Source organism: Lemur catta, chromosome X (genome assembly GCF_020740605.2).
Source record: "Lemur catta isolate mLemCat1 chromosome X, mLemCat1.pri, whole genome shotgun sequence".
Taxonomy (NCBI): domain Eukaryota; kingdom Metazoa; phylum Chordata; class Mammalia; order Primates; family Lemuridae; genus Lemur; species Lemur catta.
In genome coordinates this window covers 65,750,306-65,770,629 of record NC_059155.1, presented here as the reverse complement: position 1 = coordinate 65,770,629, position 20,324 = coordinate 65,750,306, and the positions used below count along the sequence as shown (strand labels likewise).

General features: G+C 38.0%; 1 protein-coding gene across 3 annotated transcripts in view; it reads right to left on the bottom strand.

The window, feature by feature from the left end:
- Nucleotides 1-20,324, bottom strand: part of ARHGAP6 (Rho GTPase activating protein 6) — a 470,040-nt gene that overhangs the window by 60,126 nt on the left and 389,590 nt on the right. The gene's annotated exons all lie outside the window — the stretch shown is intronic.

The window sequence follows — 20,324 nt, the reverse complement described above, 5'->3', positions numbered from 1 at the left end:
TCTAACTTTGACATTTAGATAGGTTTGCTTTTACTATTACATAAGTCTCTTCCTATTCTCCATGATTATACAACTCAATGTCCATCTTGAACCAAATCTCCATGAGAGGAGAGTTAATGGTACATATACTTTTGACATTATGAGCTTGTAGAGTATAACTGGACAAGGAAATGGGTTTGGGGGTTCATAGAACTCAGGTTTCACTATTGCTGCACCACTTACTAACTACGTGACTTTGGACATGTCTTAGTGTCCTCATCTATAAAATGCGAAGTTCATGGGGTTGTTGTGAGAAATAAATAAAAGGATGAATATAAGGTACCTAATAGGGAGCCTGAAATACATCAGGCTACTTTCTTATTGGGGCTTGCATAGTATTCCTTGGTATGGCTGTACCATAATTTAATTAACCATTCCCCCATTGATGGACATTTGGGTTGTTTCTAATTTTTCACTATAATAAGTAAGGAATATATTCTTTTAGCATCTGGTATTTGCAACAAATGTGCTTAATATGTCTGTTTAACTCACCAAATAATAAAGATATCACTCATATCAGTGGGCAGCTGCAATTGAATTCCTGGGATGTCATCATAAAATATTGGCATTCATCATTGCCAGAATGCGTTTCAAGATTATGCAGCTGTCAACCTAACATGTGGGAGGTGCGAATCCAGAATCTACACTGTGATCAAATAGGTGACATACAGCCCATGTCACGAGGAAATGTATGGTGATTAAGAGGATTAAGAATTGTTTTTTATACAATTCTTTCATACAGTTTTACTAAATATGTAGTAAAGAAAGAGATTCAGGCCAATAAAAATTAAAAGCAAGACTATGATATCAGGAAAAGACAGAATAAGCATTCTGAAACACAAATGAGCATTCCTGGGATCCTCATGAAGTTGCAGATGTTCCCAACTCCTCCTCTCCAAATTTTTGGAGGCAAAAGAACATCACAATATGATCAACAGGCTTATTCAATCCCTCCTCCTTTTCAAAGATTTTTTTAAAAAAATGACTCTCCTAGGCGAGGTGCAATGGCTCACACCTATAATCCCAGCACTTTGAGGCTGAGGCGGGAGGATTGCTTGAGGCCAGGAGTTCGAGACCAACCTGAGCAAGAGTGAGACCATACCTCTACAAAAAGTAGAAAAATTAGCCAGGCCTTGTGTCACATGCCTGAATTTCCAGCTACTCTGGAGGCTGAGGAAGGAGGATGGCTTTAGCCCAGGAGTTTGAGGTTGCCGTGAGCTGTGATGACACCACTGCACTCTAGTCCAGGCAACAGAGCAAGACTCTATTTCAAAAAAAAACAAAAAACAAGATTCTCCTCCCCAAAAAATGAATGTAGTTTATAAAGGTCTTCACCCTTGCAGTCATACAATTTGTATAGGGAAAATTACATAAATAAGTTGTAATGTAGCAAAGGGTCATCAGTTTCTTCCATCACATATATATCCATGTCTTCAATGTCTAAAAGAGGATCTAACTACAGGGCCTACCATGACATACTACATGTGCACAGACAATAAACATATTAACTGCACACAATTCTAGTTTGTTCTCCAAATAGGACTGACAGGTATTTTACTTTGTAAGACTTGGTTGATTGCTAGTTCATATCACCAAATGCATTTGACAGTAACAAAGTTTTATTTTTTAAAAATTCTCTAATTCCTTCATTTAAATAGTTGATCCACAGAATAATTAAATCATATATTAAAGCTTAAGAGATTTATTTTTCGTAACTAGTGGGCAGATCTTAAAATTCAAACAAGTTGTCAAAGAGCTAGAATACATACAGGATAGGGGATATTTTTTTTAAGATGAATGGTTCTTGATTTTTTTTAAATTATGGGATGTATCATATGTAGATGTGTATAAATACAAATGTACAATTTAAATAATAATTAGAAGTTCAACTCCAACATATCCAACAGCCAAGTTAGGTTGTAGACTATTGCTAGTACTCAAACAACCAGCTGTGTGCCTCCCTCCCCCTCAGCCCAGGTAATTACTGGTCTGACTTTTGCAATAATCAATTATCAACTTTTATTTATAGTTTTACCATCTCTGAATGCATTTATAAAATATGGTTTTGTTTTTCCTGTTTTGGGATGTATGTAAATGGAATCACACTGTGGATACTCTTTCTTGCCTTGCTTATTTCATTCACCAACACTTCCTGAGATTCATCCTGTTGAGGCAGGGAGCTGTGGATCATTTCTTTTGCCTGCTATATAATGTTTTCCCTTTTTTGTATGAATATACCACAGTTAAATTTTCTCATTGAACTGTTGATGGAAATTTGAGTTGTTTCTAGCTTGGGGTTACTAGAAATAACGTTTTTGAAAAATTTTCTTCTTGTGTCCTTACTGAATGCATGTATAAGAGTCTCCTTAAAACAGGGGCTCTGAACGTGTGGTTCTGGGATGAATAGCATCAGTGTAGCCTGGGAACCTGTTAGAGATGCAAATTCTCTATAGCCCCATGCCAGACCCACTGAATCTGGAACTCCAGGGTGGCACCTGGCAATGTGTGTTTGAACACACCCTACAGAGGATTCTGGTGCTCACTAAAGTCTGAGAACCATTGCTCCAGAATATACATGTAAAAGTTGCATTGCTTGGTCGACATGTATACAATCTTAGGCTTCATTAGGTAACATCAAACTTTTCAAAGCAGTTTTGTTCATTTATATATGAGAGTTTACACAGTCCCACAAGGATAATATGAACTTTAAACTCCAAAACTCAAAACACTATGTTGAAGTCTGCTTATAGGCAAAGTGTGATATTTGTGAATGCTGGTCTATAATTTAAAAAATGCTTAACTACCTAGAACAATATTATCTTTTTTCACTTAATTAGATAGAGGTGAATGTTATTAATAGGCAAGTATGCAAAATGATGGATGATGTGCAATAACGTGAAAAAAATGATGCATTGCTTTAGCCTCCTGTTTGCTCTTTTAAAATCCTCAGGAAAATGACCAGAGCTGCACAATGAAAGCTTCTCACTCTATCTCTCTTTCTTGCAAACAACTGGTGGTTTGCTGTGGAGTTTCCAGTTTTTAAAGAATAAAATGTCTCATCTTTTTTTCCCCACAGAACACAAAAAATCTGCTCAAGTGGCTTACGCACTTGCAACCATACAGAAAAGTTTACGTTCAACCAGATCCTTGGATGGCAAATAAGTGTGATAAATGCCACTGAGTTTTTTAAAGAAATGCAAGTAGCCAACTATCAGTACTACACAGAAATGTTTTTATGGTGTACATGGTGATGAGTGCATGCGTGCTTGCTAACTGCACCCTGTGTGTGCATTATCTTACAGACAACAGTAACCTGTAGGAAGAACTTGGGCAACATGTCCTGACCAAAGACATCTTAGAACAAGCACATACAGATTGGCCTCCATGCACCTTCCTTTCACTGGGCACGATGGAAGTCCTCATTAATGTGCCCAGAGGAGACCATATCCTATGTGGGAGACCTCACAGACACACAAAACACATCAGCAGATGGTGCAGCAGCAAGCCTTCCATGTCCTAGTGACCCCAAAGCAAAAGAACCATTAGTGTGGGGTTTGGTTAATCTGGGCATCCTCTTAGAAAAGACCAATACCAAATGGGGTCTTCAGGAGGGTCAAGAACAAGAAAACAGGAGATTGCTCCTCTAAGAAGACATGCTTTTCATGGACTCATTTGCTGTTGGAAGTGGTTTTCCATTGTAGGGTTTTGTTTGTTTCTCCAGCTAGACTAGAAGCACTCTAGGGGAAGAACCACGCCTCCTAGGCTTTTGTCTTACCCCAAGTAAATAGCATAGGGCAGAGCATGACCTGACAACTTGGTGGCACTGTCCAAGGCCAGGAAGTCAGATGGAGATTTTGGGTTCTGAGAGAACTCAGGAACAATGGAGTACACACCTCCTAATTTTAAGGTGATCATAATCAGAGAATGGTGCTTATAAAATAGTATTTTAAAATTTTTACTTATTTAATTCTACAGATAATAATAAAAATATTTTCCAAGGAAAGATTTATTTTGGTCACAGAAGGAAAAGTAAGGGTTACCTTTGGGGACTAAATATTACCTGAAAGGGGGCATGAAGGATCCTTCTGGGGTGCTGAGAATGTTCTGTATCTTGATCTTATTGATAGTTACATGATATATACGTATTAAAAACCCATCAAGCTATTTTTGTGCAAATGCATATTTATGTGCATTGCTATATGTATGTTATTCCTCAATAAGAATAATAACAACAAAAGATTTCATTATTTTTACAGAACGGCACCAACATAAATGTTACATTAACTGAATGAGGCTGAAAACTCAGCAAGAAAGTCCTACAGAAGAAAGTTCTAAATATCTGAATACCTAGGATTTCATCTGACCACCACAACTTCCTTGTGACACAGGCACATAGTAGTAATGAGTAGTTAGTGTTTATTGAGCAAGTACTATAAACTAAGTGCTTAGTATGTGCAACCTTATTACATCTTCACAGCAGCTCTATGAAGCCCATGCTATTATTCTTCCCATTTTATAGGTAAGGAGTCTGAGGTTAGGAGAGGTTTAAGTAACTCATCCATGGGCAGAAATTGGGATGTGGTAGATACAGAACTTGCACACAGGACTATCCAACATCAAAGCTGGTGCTCTTAACCTCTATCTATGCTGTAGTGAAGGAAATGTGGTGTCTATTTGAGGGATGTGACAGTGAGAGCCAGATATATGGACTGACATGCCCAAGGCAATGCAGAGTTAGAAAGGGAGGGCAACAAGAAACTAACAATTTTTAAGCTCTAAATTTGCACTGGGACTGGTGTAAGCCATTTTTATATGATATTAAATATTATATTTATATCATATTATGTAATATACATCAACACACAGTCCACTGAGGTAGCCTTTTGATTTATTCATTTCACAGTTGAAGGAACTGAAAATAGAGAATTAAAGCAAATTCTCCCAAAAATCACAGAACTGGTAGGTGGTGGGGCTGGGATTCAAAGCTAAATTCCAGCTCTTTCCAGTAAGCACAGCTCTGTCTTGAGAGGTGTGGCTGAGAGCAGAACCCAGATGCCTATGACAAGAAGCCAGAAGTCCTTCCTTTAAGGTCACTTTGCCTCTGCAGCATGAGAGATGGTTCAGGACTCTCCCATCCCGGAGGTATTTATAAAATAATGGACATCCATTTGTGAGGTTCAGTTAGACTCTGCCCTCCCAGAAGCCTGGGTGATTGATGCACAAGAAGGCACCACCAAGGCTTGTTTCTTAGTGAGGTAGTCATGGGAAATGGGTGTAGACAGCCTCCATTCACAGGTGCACTTGGATGTTGGATGTGGCATCAACATTTGAGCCCTTTTAAATCCCTTCACTTGCAGAGCTCAACAAAGATTACATCACTGGAAAGAAGAAGAAATCACATGCACTGGGATATGAAATTAAGACAAAAAAAGAATTACTAAATGTCTGCTGGGGACAAAGCCTTTCTCTGGTGCTGTTACAAACACAGTCAAAGAACAAGCCTGGTGGGTGCAAGACAGCCATCTTCAGCCCGCCACTATTTGAGTGGTGTTTAGCCCACACGGTGATTTATAAAAAGTTAAGCCCTAATACAAAATCTTGGCAATTCACATACCTATCTAGATTTCCAGCCTCTTGAGAAATGAAGAAGAGCTGGCAGCACTGGGTCCCACATTCCTCACAGGCGCCCCCAAGGAAGCCTAGGCACCTACCCCTGGGCCACTGCACCCATTTATATTACCTGGAAGGCCTTGGAGATTGCAACCCCACCCAAATTTAAAAGGAAGGTTCTAGCTTGCTCAAATCTTCAAAAAAAAAAAAAATCCTGCTGAGAAAAGTTTGAAGGAATGCTTTTTGGCACCATCCCCCCTGTTTCCCCAGCCACAGCTGCCTCACTATTTACTTGGACCAGAAAAATAGACTCTCAGAGAAAGCAAACCAAAGGAATTCATAGGCAATGAGGGAAGCTTAGTGAAAAAGTGAGGAAAAAATGATATAAAAAGAGACACTTGGGTAGCAGAATGGGAAGTGGCCTTTAGAAACAGCATGTAATCTATGCCAGATTTTCTCAGCCTGGGCACTAGTGACATTTAGGGCCAGATAACTCTTGGCTATGAGGAACTGTTCTTTGCTTTGTAGGATATTTAACAGTACCCCTGGCCTCAATCTACTAGATGTCAGAGCCCCCTACCCGCTGTTATGACAACCAATAATGTCTCTGGACATCACCAAATGTCCCCCAGGGGCCAAAATCACTAGTTGAGAACATCCATGCATAACTCTACCTAGAGAGCAGCCATGAGCCCAAACCACGTAAATGTGAACAACACATGCACATTTTCCCACTTGTCCCACTGCTCCATTTTTACCCAATCCCAGTTTCTTTTGTAAATCAAACAATATAACAATGTTTACAAATTATTGAGCCTTTATATATCAGGTTGAATTTTTGGCACAATAGCCATTTTTTTCAATTTATAAATAGGAGTTTGCCTATAATTATGTTTCTACCAAATTCTTAAGACTACAGATGGGGGAATAAAGGAAGTTCCTTGAGTAAATAACCTTCTGTTTCTTTGTATGAAGTGGTTTTTTTTCTCCTTTGGGGGGAAAGATCAGCTGTGAGACAGCATCTGATGGTGAACAGTTGTATGAATAGATGCTGTTCAGCATTCAGGGAAGACTCAGGAGACACCTTTTATTTAGAGGACTAAACATGGTGGATGAAGAGACTTACTGGCTAGCCCTCCATAGGCCAGAACAAGGATTCAGGAAGATATTACAGGCAGACACCTTTGCCAGCAAATGGAACTATTTACCAATGGAATGAGCTGCTTAAAAAACTAAACAAAACACTGTTCACTGTGGCTTCCATCTTGATTATACTCTCTGCCTTTCATGCCTCACTCTGAGGGAAGCCAGGTCATAAGCAACCCTATGCAAAGGGATAAGGGGTGAGAACTGAAGTCTCCAGCCAATAGCCACATGAGGGAGCCTGAAAACTGATCCTCCAGCCCTGGTCAAGCCCTCAAATGACTACAGGCCATCTGTGCTTGACTGCAATCTCACAAGAGCCCCTGAATCAGAATAATCAAGCTAAGCTATTTGAAAAAGTTGTATGAGAGGAGAAACATTTATTTGAAAAAAATAAAAAGAAAAGATGCCAAGCTAAATGCAATGTTGTATCACGGATGGGGTCCTGGAACCGAAAAAGGACATTATTGGGGAAACTGGTGAAATCTGAATAAAAGTCTATAGTTTTGTTGATAATAATGCACCAATGTTGGTTTCTTAGCTGTGATAAGTGTACCAAGGTAATATAAGATTGACATTAGGGCCAACTGGGTGAGGGACACAAGCGAACTCTGTACTATCTTTGTAACTTTTGTGTAAATCTAAACTTAATCCAAAATAAAATTTTTTTTTAAAAAAAGCCTTTGTCCCAGGCACCAGATACCAGATGTATTCAAGCAAAGGTTGGAAACTCATTTGTCAAGCCCATAAGAAAATGGAGGCCTGCCTGCAATGCTCTCACTGAAGTGCTTCACAGAATTGGGAGTTCAACTTTATGACAAGAAGGGAGGTGACTCACAAGCCAGGCTGAAACTAGTGAAATAATCTCCTATTTGCATCTCCCTGATCTGAAAGAAAACATGTGCCTAAGCCTACATAAAACATCCATTATGTCTGCCCTTCTGGTGAGCATGTTTGCTGGAAAGGGAGTGGACAGCTAAGAGGCTAGACTAGATTTGTTTTTATGGCCCTGGTGATGTTTTCATAGGTGCCTGATTAGATTGTCTTAAGATTCTTTCTAGATCTTAGGTTCTCTAAATCCTTCTTCTGCTTAAGTTATCCAGACTTGGTATTTTTCATTTGCATCCAAGAACAGTGATTAGTATAGAGATATGCTTATTTTTTAAGCTCCCATGGCTATTCTGATAAACCAAAATATAGTTTTTAAAATAAAATATAACATATTTATATATGAATGTGAATTAGGTGAGTTAAACAATCTGTAGATAGCCTGTAAAAATGTTTACTAATACTATGTTTTATCCTTTACTAAAACTAAAATCCATTCCTTCATCTTATATACTTCCCCTTTTGAGGGCTGTCAAGCCATAGACGTCCCAAAAATAAGTCAATAAAAAGACCAAACCAGATATTTTATTTCTAGTTTGGAACAGGGGATTTCTTAAAGTAGTAATAATAATATTAATGGCCCCTGGCACTTGGGAGCCATTCACTGTGCCCTGTACTCCATGTCTGGTTCTTTGCAGTGATTAATCTCATCAACAGAAGTTAAACTGGCTCAGTAAGTTCATATTGGAAAACAGATTGGTACTGATTGGAGCTGGGCAACCAAAACCCCAGTCAAAATCATGTCCAAGGACAACTTGGGCTGGATGTAAGATCCAGTTCCTGCCATTGCCACCCCCAGTGGAATGAATTCAGAATTGTCCTTTCTACTTTGAGTTGCCTGCTCAATATTCAAAGTCCATCTCCCAAAACTGGAAGAGAGAGCAGCTCTGATAGAAAAAGGGATGTAGCTACCCCAGGAAAGGGAAACCAGTGGGACCAATGCAATCCTCTGGCCTAAGAGTTATCCTGGGATGAATCTCAGAGATTTAGAAGGGAAGCCAAAGCAGGGATCTCTTCTCCATTCTTAAGCAAGTATTCTCTGTCCAGGGATGTTGTACCATAGAACATGATGAATCTTCTTGGCTTTGGACATCTTCCCCTTAGAAAGTGGGCTTATCCTCCATACGTTGATGTATTCATCCATTCACCCACCCATTGATCTATCCATCTATTCATCCAACATGGATTAAGCACAAAATGTAGGTGAGACTCTGAGCTAAGTGCTTTGAACTCAGATGAATGAACACTATTCCTGCCTTTGAAGAATTCATAGCTGAGTGCTAGAGATAGATATGGAGGCCTAATTAAAGCAAAATGAAGAAACGTTTCAGTGAAGACATTTACTAGGTGCTAGGACAGGAGAGAGAAGGCTGTTCCCAACTCTGCTTGAAAGGGTCATGTCTGAGTTCAATCTTAAAGGATAAAGTTACCCTTCTCTGGGGTCTTTGAATTTTGGTAGGAGTTTTCCCCAATAAATCACATGGTGACTGCTTAGTTTAGGAAATACTTTCTTCTTGATTTTCCTAACCCTCTTAATGTTAGGAACCCTTTATCCTTTATCAAGTAAGTATTCTATTGGTGAAAAAAGATGAGAAAATTGCAAATTCAGGAGTAGACTGATACATTCTTAAGTGGGAACCAGGGTTTAAGAGCGGGCAAATAAGAATTCTGGAAGAAAACAACATACATGGAAAAAGTGGAAAACAACGTATTCAAGCCCAAAATGGCCCCACCTATTTTAGTCACCTTTGGGTTTCAATATATATAAATGTGTGTGTGTGTGTATGTGTGTGTTTGTTAAGAAATCTTTCATACTGTAGATTGTTGGTTATTTAACTAAATCCATAGGTCATCAAAGTTTTCATTTATTTATCACTTTACACGTAACAGTTCTTCTATTAACCTTAATTGAAATAGAAGGCAGGTAGGAACAGGGTGATTGGGTCATTTTTCTTGGTATAAATCCCAATGAATTAAACACTGTTTCTTTATCCTGCTAGTACCTTGTGGGTGAGGATTTCCAAAATCTGTTTCCAAAGTGTCTACATTTCCCTGGGGAAGGAAATGTTTTATGGTATTCTTAAGCAATAGAGATGCCTCTCCTTAGAGCCAAGGCTCCCCAAAGTACTTGTGAAATGTACTAATCCCTACAGTTTACATGTTGAAGTGGTGGTGAAATTATCAAAGCTGTGGTCAGAAAATAAGAACATTCTGTGAGTCTCTCACTGCTGTAAAAAGAGTCAGCTCTTGGAGGTCATTATGTTTCCAGTTAAATTAAACACTAAGAAATCTTTTCTGTTTTGTGTAAGTTATTCTGGCAGGGTAATTAGTTCTAAAATCTTTCTATATCATCTTCAAGAGGGGAAAAAAAACCTTTGTGGATCCTTGAACCTCAAAGCAAGTGTTTTTCTATTATAGCAAATCATTAAGACATTTGATTTGTTGAGCATGTCTCCTCGTTCTGTCAAAACATGAGGTAGGGAAGCTGATCTCATGGTTTAGATGCCATGGGTTTAAAAGCTCAACTATGGTTTTTCCTTAACTAGACGTTCTTTGTAATCACTGCTTGCTGTAACAACTGGTCATGATCAAATTATGCCCTAGAAGGATCTTTTACTCGCTGTCACTTTTTCCACAGTTAAGTTCTATGATTTTTTTTAAAAAGCTATAAGCACATGTTTCAAAGGGGTGGTCCTGCTGCTGTCTTTTCATAAGATAGGAGCTAGTCTGTCCTTCCAGGTTCCTGAATTTGCATCTCTCATTGTACAGTCCTTAAATGGAAAACAATACTTTTAAGTTAGTCTAGGTAGATACTGTATTTGCAGAGACAGAAGTTTCCAAATATCAGGGCAGGAAAAATGGCTTTTGGCAAACCATTTCTTTAAGCTACATTTCATCCCTGGAGTGTAAAGAAAAGCAAGTAGATAGGAAAACAAAAAGATAAAAATTGCTTATCCCAAATTAATACCCTGGATTGTTAACTCAAGAAAATTAAACCCCAAATTATGGGAGTTTTATTGTTACTTGTTTTAAAGCTAAAGCTTGTAGTTCAAGTTGAAAAGGTAGAGTTAGACAATGGTGTTGACATATGGTGTGATTTTTGACCTATGTAAGGGGCTAATTCTACCTACTTTCCTTTGATAGATATTGTTTTGTAGTGAATAAGTAAGAATGGAATCAAATATCCTTAAATTATAGACTTTAAGTCTGGGGAACTCCTAAAAATTTCTGCCAGTTGTTCCCATGGAAACAGCTCTCTCTGATTAAGTAGCTAAATAGATAGATGATTCAATTAAATGGAAACTATTAGACTTCTCATCCTTTCCTTTTCCATTCTTTGTTTTTGATTGTTCTTTGAGCCATTTGAAAGAATTCTATATGATATGGAAACATTATGTAAATAAATGTGCTATGGTTTAATTTTAATGTATCCCATTCAATTTCTCAAATATTTATTGAGTAGTAGGCATATATAAGGCACTGTGCTAGACACTAAAGAAAGTGAATACAAAAATAGTTTCCTCCTTATCAGTTGTCTGCAATGGCAGATGATGCCATTGCTATTATGTATACCAGTGGTTTCTAATCCAAATCCATCTTTAGCCTGCTCCCCTCCACCCACTCCGATTCTTCCTTGCCCCGTTTTGTCAGGTGCTCACCCTCTGTGCAGTCAGCAGTCATACATCCTGGGGTAAGTTGTCACCTCAACCTCAGGAAAGGAATCTTACTTCAAGCCAATTCTGGTGATCTTTTTATGATTGCTAGTGTTGATTTGGGGCACTGGCAGGTGTTGCAATTCTAGGGCATGAGAAGGAAGGAAAGTCTACCAGAGGCAGCAGTGAAAAGGCTTCTCTGTTCTCAAAGATGCTTGCTAAAGAGTCACTGCTCTTCTCTGTCTTTTGGTCCTGCAGTAGAAGCAGTGATACCAGGGCTGCTATAGCCATTTTGTGACAATGAGGGTAGCCAAAGAACAAGGTGTCCCACTGATGATGACAGAAAGAAAAATGAGCCCTAGAACCAGCCTGTCTCTGAACTTGTTGTAAAGTAAGATAATAAATTTATTATTTAAGCCACTTTTGGTTGAGTTTTCATAATTTGCAGCCAAAGCATCTTAACAATGGATAATATCAAACTCTGTTGTGGGGCGTGTTCTTCTACTTTTATTTCCACCAGACATGTCATGTAATGCCAGGTATCCTTAAGAAAAGACATCCATAGAAGTTCTGAATTTGTGTGCATCAGGTGGGATCTAAGATAAGAAGGGTAAGAGAAGGAGGAAGATCAGATTACCAAGAACTGTAAATCTGTAAATAAGTATAGTCTTTACAGATAAATATTGCTAATTTCTCAGTCATCAAACCAAATAGTAATAATCAAACCAATAATCAACCCATATTAAAGATTGACTTATTATTAAAGTCAACCCATTTAATGCATAATTTATGTACCTATAGACTGCATGGTGGCCTGAGTTGTTTAAACAACTCATAAAAATAATAACTTTTTTTTTCTTGTTTAGTGTCATCAAGGGAACTTATTATCCCACTTTGAAAAAGTATTTGGTCACATGTACAGTCTATAGGTGTACTATTTTTTTATACAGTATTTTTACCGTACCTTTTCTATGTTTAGATAGGTTTAGACACACAAATCTTACCACTGTGTTCCAATTGCCTACAATATTCCATATAGTCACATGCTGTATGGGTTGCAGCCTAGGAACAACAGGCTATCCCATATGGCATAGATGTGGAGCAGGCTGTACCATCTAGGTTTGTGTAAGTACACTCTATGATGTTTTGCACTATGATGAAATCACCTAATGATTTGTTTCTCAGAATGTATCCCCATCGTTAAGCAATGCATGACTGTAATATAAGCACTAAAACATCTGAGAGTTACAAAGGTCTAATCATTAAAAAGCATCCAATTATTACACAATAAATTTAAAATAATGAAGAATTTTAAATGAATAGGATTGTATCATTGATCAACTGTGTGGATAAAAACTATAAATTACTACATGAAATTGATATTAATCTCTTAAATCAGGGGTTGGCAAGCTTTTACTGTAAAGGCCTTATTAGTAAATATTTTCAGCTTTGTAGGCCATAAGGTCTCTGTTAAAACTACTCCATTGTAGCACGAAAGCCACCAAAGACAATACAGAAAGGAATGGACATGGCTGAGTTTCAATAAAACTTTATTTACAAAACTAGGCAATGGGCTGGATTTGGCCCATGGGCTGTAGTTTTCCCACTCGTATCTTAAGTGAAGACCTTTTACTCTTCCAGAGCTTCCCATTTGTAAACCTTTTGTAAATACCTCCTAATCATTGGATTTATAAATAATCTCAAGGGCTTGATTTTAAATGATCTAAAAAGCCTGATTGGCTAAAAAATACTCAGTATTTAATTTCAATTAATACTTATTTGCTTTTATTTTGCCCATGGGTAAACCAAGAAAAAAAACCTCAAAATGAAAGCTGCTGTTCATATTTTAAGGATGGGACATTCCTTATAATTATCAAGTTTATTTTGGGTCATGATCCCAACAGAGATAACAGTGCAGTCTTCAAATCTTTCAAAGGTGCCAGAATATTTCAGAAACTGCAGTGACAAAAGTTTTGTTCAAGATGCCAATGCCTTGTGCAATAGTGGTTGCTGCTCCAAAAAGATATATAAATATGTGTAAATGTGACCAGTAGAGACAAGACCTTGGATAGAAAACCATATTGTCTAAGAACATAAAGGAAGCCATTTGTGAATACCAAGGCACAAAGCACATAGCTTAAAGAATCATGCACCTGCTTGGCACCAGCATGGAATCATACAGTGGCAGCAGACCCTCGAGCACTTTATGTGGTAAAAGCCCCGGAGTGCTAAAGAGAGAGCACCCAAGAAGAAAATTACAAAAGAACCTACAGGAAAATGTCTCCGTCATTCTTGGCTTTTACCAGAGTAGGCAGATGAGGCAGATTCTATCTATAAGGGTCACCAAAGGTAACTTAGATCATATCCACTGCTCTATCTTTTAATATAATTGATGCATTTGTGTTTTCTCTATCTACTGAGTAGGAACTCCTTCAGGATATGAACTACTTTTGACATGGTCTTGAATCCTATATTGCAGCTAGAATTTAAAGCCCCACACATCTATCTCCTCCAGGCTGTATGTCCAGCTTGGTATTATGAGTGAGAGAGAGAACAGTGAAGCAATGTAGGTAGCCCTCTGGGGGTTACTCTCACAGTTTGGCTCCAGATAGGGAAAGCACTAGACGCTCAGGGTATAGTTCTAGCCTTAGGTTTGTTTTCACAGCCCTACAGAAACAGAATGCCCCATCCACCTTACCAAGGCCCTTGGAGCCACAACAAAGAACTAAAAGTTTTTCCATACTGATATTTCTGTTGTTTTCTTCTTGATTGCCTGTTCTTTATCCCATCTATCTTCCAAAATTGTGTTATTGACCTGTGGCTCATTATCTATTAATAAATCAAGAAAATTTAGTGGATTATGAAAAGTATATTTAAGAAAAGGAAATAGAATCAAACAGAATAGGACAGAAGACAATATAATAGAGAATATAAAAGTGTATCTATGATAAAGATAAACCGGTTCATGTGTTTCCTGGGCTGTGATGTAAAATGCATTTCTCACTACAGACTGTGGACAAAATGTTTGCCACCTGCTGTTCTAAGACAAACTTAAGTCTGTGGTGCATCCTCAGAACAGGCTGCAAACAAAGTGGATTTCTTCCTCTATGTGCAATAGTATTATAAGTGGCTTTGATAGAGAGATCAGTAGGCAACAATGGGCCTTGGGAGTTTTATTTTATTTTATTTCCAACAAAAGAGTAGTTTCTGTGGTTAAGATTTCTCCAGTGATTTTAGGTGTGGTGGGAAGAATGGGGAAGAAGCTCCCAATTAAGGAAGGTAGATAGGGGTCTATGGCTATAATTAAGATGAGATACGATGATGGAGTCACCTAAGGTTAGGGCAAATGCAGGACAAAGTGATGTGATGATGATAATGATGATGATGGTGATGGATAACTTTTATGGAGAGCATATACGATGTCAGGAGATGTTTTAAGCTCATTAGGGTTTTTACTTCATTTAAAGCTCACATTAACCCTATGAGACGATCAATCAAAGTCAGAAACTGAGCATGGGGTGAAGCAGTAGGGAAGTGTTGAGGTTGCTTTAAAATCATTACTGGCGATACTAGGGAAAATGAGAGAAAGGTAATTGATGGTCTTTAGAGAGATAGATAAGAGTGAAAGAAGGAGCTTAATTTTAAAGAAGAACATGCATGCATGCACTCATTCACTTCTCAAACATTTGCTGAGGGGGACTAGTGTACTGGGCAGTATACCTGGTGTCCCAGATTCAAAGACAAATAAGACATAGCACTACATGACAGGAAATCACAATCCTCTCTCTGTAAGAGGATCACAGAAAAAGTGATTGTGGACACACAAAGGTACAATTAGCTTTACAGCTCACACAAGACCTCTTTTGAGGGCCTCTAAGCCCAGTGGTCTCATCATTCCTTGTTCATCCCTATTTGGTAGTGTTTGCTTCCTATGGGCATTTCTGCCTACAGTGGAGTGTATGGATTTTACTCCAGGTTCCAACTTCATTTTTACTTACAAAAAAGGCTTTGATGGACAGTCCTAGCCCATCACCTCTTCAACTGGGCATTGCCAGCAAGGATAACATAAAAATAGGACAGTTAAATTTTCTGTCTCAGGTTGTTATATAAACACCCAAGTTCAATTTCCTTGCCCACCAGGTTACTCTTATTACCTAAATCAGCATTTAAATCACAAACCGAAGACAGCTGCAGTGTTGGCATACCAAGAGTATAATTTTCTTTATTTCATTGAGTTGTTTACTTGGGTTTTACATTGCCTAAGGGCTAATGGTTAGGGATCACTTTATAAAGAAGCCATATAATTGAGCAATTTTGAGGCATTGGGGTGCTCTGTTATGAGAATATTGTCTATATTTTCTTAAACCATCAGCTATTCCTCATTCCATGATACTGTTTTCAAAATATATAAACAAGCTTTTCTCATTTGGGATATCAGAAATTAAATGAAGCAAGAGGGAAAAACAGCTCTAAAGAAAACATGAATATGCATTTCTCTCCTATGGGACCATTCAACTTTAAATCTTTGTTTACAGTATAATGAGGTTAAGCCATATTGCCTACACTAACCTGATGTACTGAATGTGGCAGAAATAAGTTTCTTTCATTTTAACTTAGGTGAGGCATCAGCAAATTTTTCCTGTAAAGGGCTAGATATTAAACTTTGAGATGCTGTGTCACAGCTACTCAGCTCTGATGTGGAGTGAAAGCCTCCATAGATGATATGTAAACACGCATGGTTGTGTTTCCATAAGACTTTATTTACAAAAAACAAATGGTAAGCAGGGTTTGGCCCATGGGCCGGTTGCTCAGCCCTGTCTTTGACCATTTGTATTAAAATGTTACCAACATAATATCAATTGGGCCTAACACACTACCTGATATATATATATATATATATATATATATATATATATATATATATATATATATATATATATATATATATATATAGTGCTCTTTTGATGTGTTTTGAATAAGTGAAATGCTACTATAGACCACTAGGTTTTGCTTCATTTCTTGACCATTTTCTGCATTTGTTTCTTGATTCTGTTACTAAGGATTGGCCATTTATAGACTAGATAGTCTGATCCAAGAGCCTATGCCAAGAGTAGCCATTTGAACAGTCAGAAATAGTCCATGGTTTCCTCTATGGGGTAATCTCAGGCTCACAGGAAAAACTACTGATTCCTGATTTCTTCCACTAAAGATTTCTCTAGGTCCTCTATAGCACCTTCAAAAAAGTCTCTTTATGAAATATCTTAAGTTTAGAAGTGGTAAAAAATTAAGCTCATCAGCTATCTTATAAGGTTTATGTAAATCTTATTAGTTATTCAGTATCTCCATCTCCTGGCTAAATGAATATAGAGAAGGGAGGAGCCACAAGATGCAAGAAGCCTGAGTCCCTGAGTAACTGCAAGGAGTAAAGTCTGCCCTCCCCACCCGCATGGCCAACCTGCATTGGATGGTGCTTGAGTAAGAAAGATGCCTTTATAGTGTTAAAGCACTGAGTGTTTAGCCTACGCCAACTAATACAAATATGTATCTGTGAGATATATTCTTAGTAGAGTTGTTGGGCCATTTAAAACTCAGATAGATGTTGCCAAATTGCCTTGCACATTGTTATGACAATTTATACTCCTACCAACAGTATAGGAGAGTGCCTGTTTTCCCATAAAGTATATCATCCAATTTTTGGAGCCATGCCAATCGGAGAGAAAAAAATAATCTCCTTAATGTTTAGCTTGCATTTTTTAATGAATGTGACGGTAAGCATCTTTTCAAATATTCATACACCATTTGTATTTCTTTTCCTGTAAGCTGCCTGTAATTTATCTGTATTTTAGGTTGCTTTTCTTTTTATAATAATTTGTAACAAAGCTTTATATAGTAGAGAAGTTAGCCTTTAGTTTGTCAAATGTGCTATAAATTTTTATTTATTTGTCACACCGACAATTCTATGTGCTTTTATGTAGTGAAATTTGTCCTCTTTCTTTTTGTTTTCTGGGTAGCCCTTCCCCACATAAAAATATAAACATCCAGATACATTTTCTTCTGGCACATTTATAGTTTCATTTTTTATCTTTAAATTTTTCTCCCATATCAATTTATTTTGATGTAAGGAGCAAGGTCAAAATCCAGTTTTTTCTTACCAACATTTGTCTCACTGTTTTAAATATAATGATAATCCTTCCTTTATCCCCTAACAAGAACTACCATATTTATCATGTAATAAATTCTCATACATATTTTAGTTCACTGTTGAACTCTTATTGTCTCCCATTGATCTGCCTATCTATTGTGAAGCAGTATAATACTATTTTAATTGCTTTACTTTTATATCATATTTTAATAAATGGACAAGGATACTCTCCATTAGACTTCTTGATCGGATTTCCCCTGACTACCTTCACATAATTATTCACCCAGATGATGTTTAAATTAATTTCATGAAATTACGAAAAAAAATTCTGTTGGTACTTTTTTTTAGAATCATATTCAACTTACAGATAATTAATGACATAATTGACATCTTTATATTATTGATTCTTATGTCTTTTATATTTATTTCTAACTTTCTGTCTCGTTCAATTTAGACCCCATGGTCTGGGATTATAATCATTCCATTGGATACTGTATGAGTTTTCTACTGCTGCTGTAACAAATGACCACAAACTTACTGACTTAACTCAAATTTATCATATTACAGTTCTGGAGGTTAGGAGTCTGAAATGAGTCTCACTGGGCTAAAACCAAGGTGTCAGCAGGGCTCTGTTCCTTTCTGGAGGCCCTAGTGGAGAATTTGTTCCTTTGACTTTTCCAAATTCTAGAGGCCTCCTGAATTCCTTGGCTCATGGCCCCTTCCTTCATCTTCAAAGCCAGTAACTTTGTATCTCTCTTACCATACTTACATCATTACACCTTTCCCTGATTACAGCTGGGAAAGTTTCTGCATTTTTAAGTACCCACATGATTAGTTCGGGCCCACCCAGACAATCCAGGAAAATTCCCTATCTTAGGGACCTTAATTGATCACATTTGCAAAGTTCCTTTTGGTATATGAGGCAACATAGTCACAGGCTCCAGAGATGAGGATGTGGTCACCTTTGGGGGTCCATTATTTTGCCTATCACAGATATACTATCAACTGCCATGTCCCTCTTTACCTTCCTTGAATTCGGCTAGAAAATCCAAATCCTAAAGAGGAGATTTGGATTAAGCAGGGATAGGGAATTGAAAGTACAAAATGGTGTGTTTTACTTTAATGGTATTTAGCTGCCAGGATGTTTATTTTGCATTTTAAATTCCCAGATACTAACCTCAAATAGACTTTTTGGGCTACCCTGCAGTTCTTCAACATTGCTGGTCCCCTAGCTCCCTTCTCTTCCATTCCTCCCCTTTTTCCTCAAAACTCCAGGACCTTTCCCCTATCCTCACTCCTAGTGGATGAAATTGCTTTCTATTTTGCTGGAAGTGGAGAAGCAATTTGGAGTAAAATTCTACATGCTCTCCCTCCGTCTTCTAACTGATTTGCATCTGTGTACATATAACTGATGCCCACCTATTATTCTAGCTTGAGAGAAACTCAAACTCTCTGCTTGTACTCTGGATCCCAGACCTGTGGTCCACTTTAGAAATCACTCCAGTAATTTTCCAATCCCCTCACTAATCCTCAATTCTTCCTCCCTATGGTGAACCCCAGCAACTGATGACTATGTTATAATATCATTTATCCGAGCCCAGAAAGCACCAGTCTCACCGAAGGAACGGGTTCTCCAAATAGGTACCCATAAATAAATCTCTATGATTATCCTAAAGTGGCAAAGAATAGAAATGTGAGCTTGAATATGTTTCCATTTTCATTATACCCACTATCTTAGTAGGCTTAATATCATTTCTTCAGGTTTAGGTCCTGGCTGCTGTATTTATTTTCCTGCAAAAATTATTCACGTAGTTTATCTGATCCTGTTTAAACCTCCTCTTGAAGGTTTGCATGGGACCAAGTGGCCACACTCAGACCAAAGCACTGTCATTGCACTCGCCACTGGCCACACATCCCAAAGACCTCAGCAAATATTCAATGTCTATAATCTTATGCTCAATAGCTTCAGAACCCTTGAGCAATGTCTGTTTTTTCCCACACAGCCACACAATTCCTTTTCTCCTCCATAAGTGAGAACATTTTCTGCAAATCATTAGTTCCAATTTTGATTAAAAAAAAATCAAAACAACAGCTGTAGCTCAGCAATGTCTTCAAACATTTTGATAACATGAACCTTTCCCTGGATATGTTGGGAACCACACAGTCTCCAAAATAAGCAATGGAGACAGAGCCTCTAGCAGACAAGTTTTATAGAATTGTCTGTTTGGTAAATGTTATTTATTTAGTGTACTCCTTAAAAAGCAAGGACAAAGAGAAACATCAAGTTAACTAGATTTAAAAAAAGCCACAAAGAATATCTGTTCCCTGATATCTGATAAGCATTCAATCCAGGTTTCAAAAACTTTTCATAGTCATCATTCCCTTTGCTACAAATACTGTTGTTTGCCAACAACATGTCTATTTTTTTAAGGAATGAAAATGTTTGTGCTCATTAAAGGCAGACAGGACTCTTGGGCCACATGTGGGCCACCATGTGAGTTAAGTTAGAGGGGAGGGCAGGCCTCATCTCCATCCTACAGCCAAACCAAGACCTGGTGAGGGCCTGTCCTAAGGAGAGGAACCACATGGCCTGACAGTCACAGTAATCATTTTTCACAATTGCCCGAGTGATTTTCTGCTTACCTGAGCTGAGGGTCTCTACGTATGACATTAATGTGAAAAAATATAATAGGGGTGGGGATTTCCTCTTGGGAGGAACTGGCTGTGGTTGTGGGGGCGAGCAGAGTGTGACAAGAAAGCCAGAGGAGCTAGGCACACGTCAGTGAGATGTGTGTGTCCCACCAGGCCCCTGGCCTCACCTACCACTCCCTTCTGAATGCTGTCATGAC